We start from the raw sequence: 12,728 nt of genomic DNA on the forward strand, positions 1-12,728 counted from the left end.
GTCACTGGGAAGAAGAATCAGTAGCCACAGATGATCATGCATGCATTGGTCTTGAATTCATGGGATAATAAAATCTTGCCCAGCATTTTGGCAAGCTAACTTCTCTGGATGGCCCCCTTGTCTGCAGCATAAGCAGCTGCTGTGCAAATTTGTGATCTGCTGTTCAAGGACTACTGTGCTTCTGTTTTGCTTCTGTTTTCTGTCTGAAGAGCAACACAATATCAGTGGTATAACCTCATGTGGGTGGGTAGGGAGGGAAAATTAATAATTACACAAATAAAACTGATTTGATATTCCTCTCCTGAGAATCTACATTTGTATCTCCACTGCATGTCCTTGGTGTATCTATCTACAATCTGTCCCAATAGATAGCACATAAAGATAATTAAAATCGGAGTCCTTTCCTTATCTGTTTTTTTAAAAGCTGTTTTGTAAGGCAAATATATGTATACATTTTTTTCTGGTTCCAAACAGGATAAATATATAATTTTGTTTCCAAGCTTCATTTATTCTCTGAGAGACTTGCACATTCCTGTTTATTGTACAAAGTAAACATGTTTTCAAGAATGCATTTTCAGTGTTCGGAATCTGTGACAGATACATTAGTTACATTTCAAAATCACCCTGTGTAATGTATAAAATGGAGAGCTTCTATTATATTCAGATTAAAAAAAAAACATTAATGTTCACCCTTCTCTTCTAAATCGTGTCTTCAGTGGAACTAACTGTGAACAACATAGATCTTATGCAGTGGTGGGATTCACATATGTGAACAACCGGTTCTCTGTGTGGATGCAACTTCCGGAAGTCCATTCTGGGCCTGGGCAACAAAAAATTAGCTACCGGTTCTGCCTAACTGGTGTGAACTGGCTGAATCCCACCACTGATCATATAGTTACACAACGGACCATATTGTCCAACTATAAATTGGAAAATGACTTGACCTGAATTGGAAGCATGGTCTGGATTTCAGGATTCAGTTCACATAATATATTCATTCCGTTAGCGGAATGTTATGCTTCCATTACAAAGGTGAGTAGGGTTTTTTTTTTCTATTAAAGATAAAGGTTTCCCTTGTTCAGTCAGATCCAACTTTAGGGGGTATGGCTCATCTCCATTTCTTAGCCAAGGGAGCCAAAATTGTGGTCCTGTGGCCAACATGACTATACATTGAGGCACATGGAACACTGTTATCTTCCCACTGAAGTGATACCTATTGATCTACTCACATTCACATGCTTTCAAATTACTAGGTGGGCAGGAGCTGGGACAAGTAACAGGAGCTCACCCTGTCACACGGTGCTGGGATCTCAAACCTGGGCTATCAGCTTTCCAGATGACAACCTCAAAGTCTTTAATTGCTGAGCCATCAATACATCAGATTTCTATAGGAATTATTTTTGAATTGAATAAGGCAAACTCTTGGGTACTGTTTTCCAGTTTAAGGGGATAAGGGGTATTTATACCAACACTATGTGTTATCTCTTGTATAAATTTAAGGTATTTACTTTACTCCTTAAAATAAAGCAATTTTTAAAATCTCCAAAACTACTGAGTGTGTGTGTGTGTGTGTGTGTGTGTGTGTGTGTGTGTGTTAAATTTGGATGCTAATAAAGAGTTAAAGGGAAGCTGGTATAGCTATTTCAAGCTCCTTTGCTCTCATCAGCCAGCTACACCCTTCTGAGATTGGAACCTGGGCTGCTTGCACAGTTAGGCAGCTGTGTTGATCTTTAAGCCACAGGTTCTTTCTCATTTTGTCAGCTATGTCAGGGAGGGAAGAGACCAGGGGAGGAGATATAATAGTAGTGGTGGTGAAGTAAAGTTGGAAGGTACCTTGGAGGTCATCTAGTCCAAACCCCTGCTCAGGCAGGAAACCCTATATCATTTCGGACAAATGGCTGTCCAGTCTCTTTTTGAAAATTTCCAGTGTTGGAGCATTCACTGCTTCTGGAGGCAGATCGTTCCACTGATTAATTGTTCTAACTGTCAGGAAGTTTCTCCTTAGTTCTAGGTTGCTTCTCTCCTTGATTAGTTTCCACCCGTTGCTTCTTGTCCTGCCTTCGGACGCTTTGGAAAATAGCTTGACTCCCTCTTCTTTTTGGCAGCCCCTGAGATATTGGAAGACTGCTATCATGTCCCCCCTCATCCTTCTCTTCGTTAAACTAGACATACCCAATGTCTTAATATGTCTTAAGTGTTTTTTTAATGATGCACCCGATTCCATATTTGGGCCGACTGGGTGCATCATAAAAAACACTTAATATGTATATGTATATGTGGGACTGTATATGTATATGTTGGAGTGTGTTTGGGATTATGTGTGTGGGACCTGGTCTTTGGGTGTCACGTAAATTTCGTTGTATGTGTACACTGTGTATACACATACAATGACAATAAAGTTTATTATTGTTATTATATGTATATGTATACGAATTTCTCCATCCCTTCTAGTAATGAATATATTACTAATATATCACTATATGATAGCTGGTCAAATGAGTGAAATGTTAGTCCCATTCCTTGGAAAATTGTCCATGTCGCCTGTAGAGGAACACATGCTACCATTTGTAACCAGAGTAGCCAGATGACAACATCTACATTTCACTACCATATATTGTAATTATCAACAATTGTGGAAGGGGCAGTTGGATTGGGCTACTGATTATACCTGTGCTGCCACGTGGCTTCCCCAGATCCTGATTATTATGCTTCAAGCTTTGACATCTGATCCATTGCATGTAGACCCCCTGTAACTCGCAGTATTTTTTTCAGTCATTGTCTGCATGTATAGGATTCCCTAGTTCAATATCAAAGCTTAATGAATAGACCTCAGGAGCAACAGAGGTGATGGGTTATTAGAAGAAGAGGTCTTGTATAATCTCTTATTTCTCAGCATCAGGGTTGTCTTACATATTGGAATAACACTGAACTCTCTTCCTGCGTGGTTATATGGCAAAAACCTTCAATCTGATGCCTCCATAGGCTCTTAAGAGTCCACTAAGGTGATTAAACTGAATATCCTTGACAGATGGCAGTCTAGCCTCTGTTTAAACACATCCAGTTATAATTAGTTCAATCATTCTTGTTGTTAAAGATTCCTCCATCCTGACTTTCACTCAGAAGCTGCTTTTCTACAGCTTAAATCTCCCCCCCCCTTTTTTTGCCAAGTTCTGAAAAACTTTGAGAATAGATCTTGACCTTTTCTGCGTAGCATCTTTTCAAACCTTGAAAAGTGTTATTATGTAGGCTAAAAATAAAGGTGACGGAGATGGCCAAGAGGGCAAAGATTGATTATTTTAAATAAAGAGAAAAAATTTACCTAGTTTTGTTTCTACTTGGAAAGCACTTCTGGACTTTATGCTCAGAAAAAAAAGACTAGAAAACTAGAAGACTTTGTTGCTATAGAAATGACTTGACATGTTCAGAAATGTAAAGCAAAAGGTTGAGGATTTTTTTGTACGTTACCGCACTGAAAAAAGTTGAAATCTCTCTCTATCTATCTATCTATCTATCTATCTATCTATCTATCTATCTATCTATCTATCTATCTCTATCTGTATCTCTCTCTGTTTTCACCCTTTTCTTTTTCTCTGCACCTTCTCTTCTGACTTTGTTCACTTTTTTTTGTTTTTATTTGTCTTTTAATTTTATGTTGAAAGAAAAATCTTCAGGTCCAGTCCAAGCTGGGAATAAACAAAATGGAGACTGCTTAGGAAAGAAGGTTCTGTTTATTGAAGGACAGAATGTGATGCTGGGAAAGCTAGCAAAATGGAGTTGAGAGTGGGTGGGTTTTTATACCATTTTGGGCTTCATATTTGAGGTTCTTCCTGTGGCTTTGTACTTTGACTGAGCTTGAGTGTGCCTTTTGCTATTCTAATGGTGGTGGGTTATTCCTATTGTGTCCTAAAGATCATGTCTTTAGATTTTGGGTGGAGGGTGTAGATTCTAGGAGTCTTTGTCTTTCTAATCCCATCAGCCCCAAGCTTCCTGGCCCCAGTTTTTCTGAATGAATCACCAAATCTGCATTTCTAAAAGCTGGTTTCTTTTTTGGGGCAGAGAGACAGGGGCAGGGCATGGTTTCTGTTTAAGATTTTCTATTATTACTTTGGGGAAATATAATATTCTGCCTTTTTAATATTCCCAAAAATATTTCCTTCTCTGGGGGTGTTGTTGACTTCCTACACTTTAATAAAACATTCAATCCCTTTCCCTTCCAGAAGACTAGACCCCCTCCAGTTTCTTCAACCTCTCTCCGTAGCACTTGCACTTTAATCCTCTAAGTAAACTCCTCCCCCTTCTAACTAAAAGTGTGGTGCTCAGAACTAGACGCAATACCTAATGTAACTTGTAATGGACCTTCTTTGCATTTGGTGAAGGCCAGCAAGGATGTCCATCAACTGTTGATGCTTTTACCGTGCTCAAATTTCTAGAAAGAACAGGTTTGGGGATACGGATGTTTACAAATTAAAGATGATGCTTGTGAAATATTGTGAATGTAATGACAAAGTATATAAGTAATAATTACATCTAGCTTCTCCTTGATAATAGCAGAATGCAAAACACATCAAGAAAGAGATCCAGGATAAGGTGTCGATCATTGTCAAGGCAGACAAGGAAGTGTAATGCAGTTGATGTGAAATCTCTAGGTGTTGGGATGACAAACATAGCTTTGGAAATCAAGCAATGACAATTCCTTCTCAGCCTTCTGAGTCGGGCAAGCCAAGTTTTAACTAGACTTAAACAGAATTGCTTAGAGAAACAATTTCTTACCTGAGTTTGCCAGCCTGATGGTAAAGCTGCCATCGCTGCAGGCACTGCAAGTTTAATTTTAATTAGAAAGTAAATGTAAGTTTAATACAATGAAAATTGTCAGTGAGGCTGAAATACCTAGAGCCAATTTGATACAATTTATCATGCATTCACATTAGATTAAAACTCTGGGTTGAGGTGAAGCATGTTAATAGGATGCCTGTGGAATCAGGTATACTGAGAAGTTTACTCTTGTAAAGAAGACCTACACTGGAGATGGTCTTAAGTGAAGCTTTCGAATGCATATGTGAATTTAACCTTTCATGTGCCAAGCAAAGATCATTTAAGATGCACTTGGAATACTGCATCCAGTTTGGGTCACCACGATGTAAAAAAGATGTCAAGACTCTAGAAAGAGTGCAGAGAAGAGCAACAAAGATGATTAGGGAACTGGAGACTAAAACATAAAGAAACGGTTGCTGAAATTGGGTATGTCTAGTTTAATGAAGAGAAGGATGAGGGGGGACATGATAGCAGTCTTCCAATATCTCAGGGGCTGCCACAAAGAAGAGGGAATCAAGCTATTCCCCAAAGCACCTGAAGGCAGGACAAGAAGCGATGGATGGAAACTAACCAAAGAGAGAAACAATCTAGAATTAAGGAGAAACTTCCTGACAGTTAGACCAATTAACCAGTGGAACAATCTGCCTCCAGAAGCTGTGAATGCTCCAACACTGGAGGTTTTTAAGAAGAGACTGGACAGCCATTTGTCTGAAATGGTATAGTGTTTCCTGCCTGAACAGGGGGTTGGACTAGATGACCTCCAAGGTCCCTTCCAACTTGATGATGATGATGATGATGATGACGACGATGATGATGAATGTGGTTATATAGTAAGCTAGAAAATATGAATGAAACTTTGCCCTTTCCAGGAATATGTACAAGCTGTCATGTAATTAACATTTAAGAATGAACTGAGATTTCTTCTTTTCTTTTTTTTTGGGTAAAATTTTTATTAATTTTTTTCCATATAATTCAATAGTACTTATTCAACAATGTGTTGTCTGAGTTTATCATTCACCAATACAAATTTAATTCCTAATCTTTTATTCTTTTCTCCAGCCATCGATAAAACAAATCCCAAGTCTGATAATATTCTGTTTCTTCTTTTTCTTTCAACTTCATAGTAAGTCTGTCCATTTCTGAACAATCTAATATTTTTTTTAATTATTTCTCCCTCTGATGGTAATTCTTCCTTTTTCCAATATTGTAGAAATATGATTCTTGCCGCTGTTATCACATGTGAAATCAAATATATACTTTGTTTTTCAATCTTTTCCCGCATAATACCTAATAAAAAAAAGTTCAGGTTTAAAATCTACATCTTTTCCCAACATCTTTTCTAGCCAAGTATGTATTTTTTTTCCAGTACCTTTTTGCTTCAACACATGTCTACCCTACATGATAATAAGTACCTGATTTATGTTTACATTTCCAAGAGACTTCTTTTCTCGGACAAAATATTAAGCGGTTAGTATACGCAGGATACCTTTACTATTTAATTTAATTTAATCAGAATGATTTTATTATGTTAAAAAAACACTGCCAAGATATAGTATGCTCTACATTGACCTTTCATTATTGGATATGCACAGGCCAAGTAATAAAACAAAATGCTTGTTTTAAGGATGGAGTACATGGTCGAAACAAGCATTTCTTATCACTTATTGACAAACATTTGACTATGTGAACATGTCGTTACAGAATTCACACAAACAGGAGTTTAATTTGAGAATATATCAGTTTGAAGATAATATTCTTCAGTGGAATTCAGCCGTGAATCTTCCAAAATGTAATAGCCAAAACATAAGGGATAGTTCAACCAATCTATAGGTAGATAGAGATACAGTTGTTGTTAGTTGCGAAGCCATGTCTGACCCATCGCGACCCCATGGATGATGTTCCTCCAGGCCTTCCTGTCCTCTACCATCTTCTGGAGTCCATTTAAGCTCACGCCTACTGCTTTAGTGACTCCATCCTCATTCTCTGTTGTCCCCTTCTTCTCTTGCCCTCAATCTTTCTCAGCATCAGGGTCTTCTCCAGTGAGTCTTCCTTCTCATTATACAGTACTTTCTAGCTAATGTCTGTTTATTGATTACACTGTCTATCTAACATCTAGCTATCTGTCTGTCTGTCTTTCTCTCTTGATGGTGTGGGAGCAAAAGAAATCTGTCACCAACCCTTACATTCGATTGAATCTCTTTTTTTTTTAGCATCCTAATTTTGCAGCCATTTTTAAATCCAGCCTCCTACACCTTACCTTTCTTCCTTTATAGTTTCTAAGACCTCAAAGCAGCTTAACCAATGAGAATTATGAGTTCCCAACCACATAGCAGAAGTCCATTGACTGCTTATGACCACAAGATAAGTCCAGGCTAAGGATTCCATTGTAGACACGAAAAGTTAAAGACCATATTTGAAACTAAAATTAAGAAAAGGAAGGTACATGTTTGGTTTTCCCTTGGCATCACGTCACTCTTCTCCAAAATGTTATATAGCTGTGCTCCAATTGTTCACGGACTCTTAGCAACCAAGATAATGAATTAGTTTGGGGTAAATCATTTATTGAATGTTGGCGCAATTACAGTGTGATCCATGAGTTTAATAAACACTGGAGCCATGCAAAGATTCACTTCAGAGATCTGAGCCAAGGTCTGGCTGAACCACCAAATCTAATATTTTCTATGCTTCAAAAGGGTTTGACTAATACTTGGAAATGGCTTTGATGCTTAATATTCTAAATTCCTCCAAAGCACAAGTAGTTAATGCAGCATTCATAAAATGTATGTTGATAAGATACCAATTAGGATATAAATGTTAGGACTGATTTTGCCATGGATATTTATCTGACTACATTCATTAACAGGCTGTTCCATTATTATATATAAGATCATTATTTGTGTTAATTTAATGATACATCCCATTTAGTACTGAAGTGGCAATAAAGCATATGTTGAGATCCTAATAAAATAGGAATTCCATCCTCTCTGTCATTTTTTTTTTTTTTTGGTGGAGCCGAAGAAACAATATGCAAGTTAATAAGCGGGGAACATTAGTTGCCTCTTTCTAAGGAGATCCATATCACTCTCAAATTTTCATTTTTTACAGAGGAAACAGCAGCTTAAGCCCCATGAAGTATATTAATTACATCAAGTTGAGTGAAATGATGTGAGGCAAAGTTTGAAAGGAAAGATAGGAAGAAAAAAATGTAGCGTGGGAAAAAAGAAATAACCACACACACATACACCCAAAAAACACCCAGGAGTTGAAAGTCTTTCTTATTCCTATTAGCAACACTTTGTTTTTCTTTCTCTCTTTTAAATAGCATTTGCAAAAGAATTTTGGATATAATATAGACTTAGAGAAATGGCAAAGTTTGTGGGAAAGAAACTATAAATTGACAATGCCAGCCTCCGATAAAGAAAACCTATACAAAATGTTTTATAGATGGCATTTGCCACCAACAAGATTAGCAAAAATGTTTAAAAATATCAGAGAAATGTTGGAAATGTAAGCATAAACCAGGTGCTTATTATCATATGTGTTAAAGCAAGGAGATATTGGACAAAAATTCACACTTGTTTAGAAAAAAAAATGTTAGAGAAACAGACTATAAACCTGAAATTTCTTTTACTAGGTATAATGCCAGAAAAATTTGATAAGCAAAGTACATATTTCACTTTACGTATGATAACAACGGCAAGAATTATATTTGCACAATACAGGAAGAACGAAGAAACGCCACCAAAAGAAGAAATAATTAAAAAAAAATGCTAGACTGTGCAGAAATGGATAGATTTACTTTAAGGTTGAAAGAAAAAGAAGAAACAGAACATTTTAAAACTTGGGACCTATTTTATCAATAGTTAGAGAAAAGATTTAGGGATTAGGAATTTAATTTGTATTAGTGAATGACATACTTAGACAACACATTTTGTTGAATGATTAGTAATAGTAATAGTAGTAAAGTTGGAAGGGATCTTGGAGGTCATCTAGTCCAACCCCCTGCTCAGGCAGGAAACCCTACACCATTTCAGACAAATGGCTGTCCAGTCTCTTCTTAAAAACTTCCAGTGTTGGAGCATTCACTGCTTCTGGAGGCAGGTTGTTCCATTGGTTAAGTGTTCTAACTGTCAGGAAGTTTCTCCTTAGTTCTAGGTTGCTTCTCTCCTTGATTAGTTTCCACCCGTTGCTTCTTGTCCTGCCTTCAGGTGCTTTGGGGAATAGCTTGACTCCCTCTTCTTTGTGGCAGCCTCTGAGATATCATGTCCCCCCTTGTCCTTCTCTTCGTTAAATTAGACATACCCAATTGTAGCAACTGTTCTTTATATGTTTTAGCCTCCAGTCCCCTGATCATCTTTGTTGCTCTTCTCTTTACTCTTTCTAGAGTCTCAACATCTTTTTTACATCGAGGTGACCAAAACTGGATGCAGTATTCCAAGTGTGGCCTTACCAAGGCATTGAAGAGTGGTATTAATACTTCATGTGATCTTGATTACTATTGAATTATGTTAAAAAAAATCAATAAAACTTTATAAAAAAATAAATAAATAGCATTTGCAAAATGTCACAAAGATAGGGAAAAGAGAAATCCAATCAAACCAAGACATAACCAGGGTGGTACAGTGGTTAGGATGCAGTATTAAAAGCTAAGTCACTGCTCACTGCCAGGAGTTTGATCCTGACTGGCTCAAAGTTGACTTAGCCTTCCATCCTTCCAAGGTCAGTAAAATGAGGACCCAGATTGTTGGGGGCAAAAGGCGGACTCTGTGAACTACTTAGAGAGGGCTGTAAAGCTCTGTGAAGTGCTATATAAGTCTAAAATGCTATCACTATTGTTCTATCTGCTGAAGAAAGATGATGGAGAAGTGAGGCTAGGAAAAAAGAAGTGCTGTTTTTTGTGATATTGGAATAGATTTTTGTTTAACTGATTATGTGCCATCATGTAGGAGTTGGCTCTTAGCAACCCTGTGGAGACTTTCTACAGGATTATCTTCCTCCAAAGTCTTCAGATTTCCTGACACTCTGTCTATCGCTACTACAATGGAATCCATCACTTGCTGCTGGTTAGTTGTCCTTATACTTCCCAGCATTATAGACTTCTCAAGAGAGAAAAAAACGGCCACTCAATCTTGAATGAACTGCCCAAGTCTATTGTAGATACCAAACCATTCAGGGTGATGAAAAGTAATGCCAATACAGTCCAGGATAATAATGTCGAAGCTGCATATCATTAGCATTCTACTTATTTGTCACCTGAATCAGCAGATCACCTCTATGCCTCAAGGAGATGTAATACACAGGGTGGAAAAGAACTAAATTTGTAGCATTCCACATGCTGGTGGCTGTCCTTCCTTCTCTGCTGAAGCCATTTGCTAAGGAAGGAGTGGAACCTGTGTAAAACAACATTCCCAATTTGCAATGGTAACAGGCAGTCAAGATGGCTACCATGGTCAACGATATAACCCCATTGTCCCATCAAAATCAAAAGAGTCCCAGTTAGCACTGCAAGATATTGCCCCACTGACGACTTCAGACTCTGAATGATAATCCTTTCCCCTTTCCTTCTCTTTAGGTTGAAGTGTGGGTCAAGTTCCCTGCCTCTTGCAAAGCTGCCCCAACAAGATGCAAATTAACATCCACTAGAATCCTTCTGTTTCAGCATCCTCAGAAGTTCTATATCCAGAACCTTGTGATTAACTATTGAGTTTATTATTGACCATTGAGTCATTTTATTGAGCAATGGTTCCAGGTCTCACTGTTTACATTTCTGAGAGTCCCTGGTGCTTGCTACTGCCACTATTCAATTAATTTAATTTTATTGTGGTCACGAACCAGCGCAAGAAACATCCAAAATACCCAAAGCTAAATTGTTGGGAAAGTTAAGAAAAAATAGTGCAAATAGTTACAAGAATGCAACTATCATGTGATAGTAGGGTTACCATTTCTGAATGGAAAAAAAATCTGGGTAGCCACTAGATGACAGCAAAAATTGAATGTTCTATATCTCTTTCCTGGTATCTAGAATGACCCAGTTCCAAGATGGCTACTCTTCATGCCTCACATGTTTTGAGTGGTGCAATTGAAGGACACAACCAGTGATGGGATTCAGCCGGTTCGCACCAGTTTGGTAGAACCAGTAGTTAAATTTTGCTGCATTCGGAGAACTGGCTGGCTTCCAGAAGTCCGGTCTAGGCCTCAGAAGCCTGGACAAGGCTTCCCAGGCCTAGAACAGCCCACTGGAAGAGCATGGATGCCACTTCTGGAAGTCCATTCTAGGCCTCAGAGGCCTCCCAGGCCTAGAATGGCCCACCGGAAGTGCATGGATGCCACTTCTGGAAGTCCATTCTAGGCCTCAGAGGCCTCCCAGGCCTAGAATGGCCCACCGGAAGGGCATGGATGCCACTTCCGGAAGTTCATTCTAGGCCTCGGAGGCCCAGGCCTTCATCGAATAAGAGAACCGGTTGTTCAGGTGTTTGAATTCCACCACTGGACACAACCTTTTGAAAAAGAACAGAGGCAACTGAAAGAAGGAAAGATCTGTGACTCACGGCAGACTCCCACCTGATTCAAACATGCTATCTTTTCCTTTGCTTCCTCTGACACCTTGATGCTAATCAGCTCCCTTTTATTCCTTTGGAAATGTTTTTGTCTTAGTAGAAAGGAGTTGTGTTTTTTTTTTTTTTTTTTTGGTCTTCAAATGAGATGCTGAAGCATGAAAATTGTCCCTGGGATTTATGCAAGGAAAAAAAAAAAGCAAGAAAAAGCAAGAAGTGATTTGTTCTTCGTAAGCAGCTGAGTCTCTGCCCAGGGAATCTGTAAGTGTGTGCTTCTGGATAACTATCATAAGTATGCATCTTGCACGTGGAGGTATTTTGATCTCCTTGTTGGAAAGCTTAAGTGCTGTAAAATCTTCCAGTCACATGTAATCCCTATGTGGAAGACTACACCTGCTGGTTTGACTGCATAAATCTTTTTTTTTTTTTTGGTCTAATGTGAATAGAAGCCAGCTTGCTATTGAACAATCAACCAAACGTTTGTGTTACTTTTATTAAGAAAAACAATATGTCCAATAAACGTTGCCATGTTTTGTTTTGTTTTTTTCAATTTTTTCTTTTAAAAATAATCTCTTGGTTCCCAGTAGGGGACAGGCTTTGTCTTCCGAAAGCTTTCTACTTCTAACAAAATCCTGACTATGACTGGCTAAACTCAACCAATTGGAAATCTATACTTTATGTCAGACCTGTCTACGAGACAAATCTAATCCTTTTGGCTAAAAAAAATAGCTTACGGCTGCGTTGCTCTTGCTTTGCTGAGATTTGGGAGAAGGATTCAGCACGGCAAGGAATGAAGCTCAGCCACAAAAGTGCTGTGGGTCTTTGTTTTTTTTACCCACAGTACAAAGAAAATGGTGCATCAAGCAGGCTGATACAGAATCAGCCTACTGGCCTACCTACCTGTGGCTTCAATGCAGCCAATAATGGACCAGCCTTTTAGTTTTAGAATAACAGGCAACATTCGGGGAGATTTAGGGCAAAAACTGTTGAATTTCAGCAGTACAATTTCAAGACGTGGCCTAGTTTTAAGAGAAACAATGGGAGCTCCTAGCTTTGTAAAGACTTTGTTTCAATTGTCTCCTACAAAGTCAAAAATGGGTTGAACCAGTTGAGTAGCAGGCATTAGTGTTACAATATTTACAATATTGTGTTACAATACAATATTACAATATTTCTTTCTTTCTTTTTTCTTTTTCAAAAGGATTCATTCCAGCCTCTTATTTATCATCCGTTCCAATTATTAACTTTGTGAACTCTCAAGCTTCCTCCTTCCGTTATATATTCAAGATGGACAGTTTTTAATATTTATTTGCTACGTATATGTAGGGGTGTGGATCTATACATATGTTGTACATAGTATGT

Source organism: Crotalus tigris, unplaced genomic scaffold (assembly GCF_016545835.1).
Source record: "Crotalus tigris isolate CLP2741 ecotype Arizona unplaced genomic scaffold, ASM1654583v1 scf7180000024417.1347922, whole genome shotgun sequence".
NCBI lineage: Eukaryota > Metazoa > Chordata > Lepidosauria > Squamata > Viperidae > Crotalus > Crotalus tigris.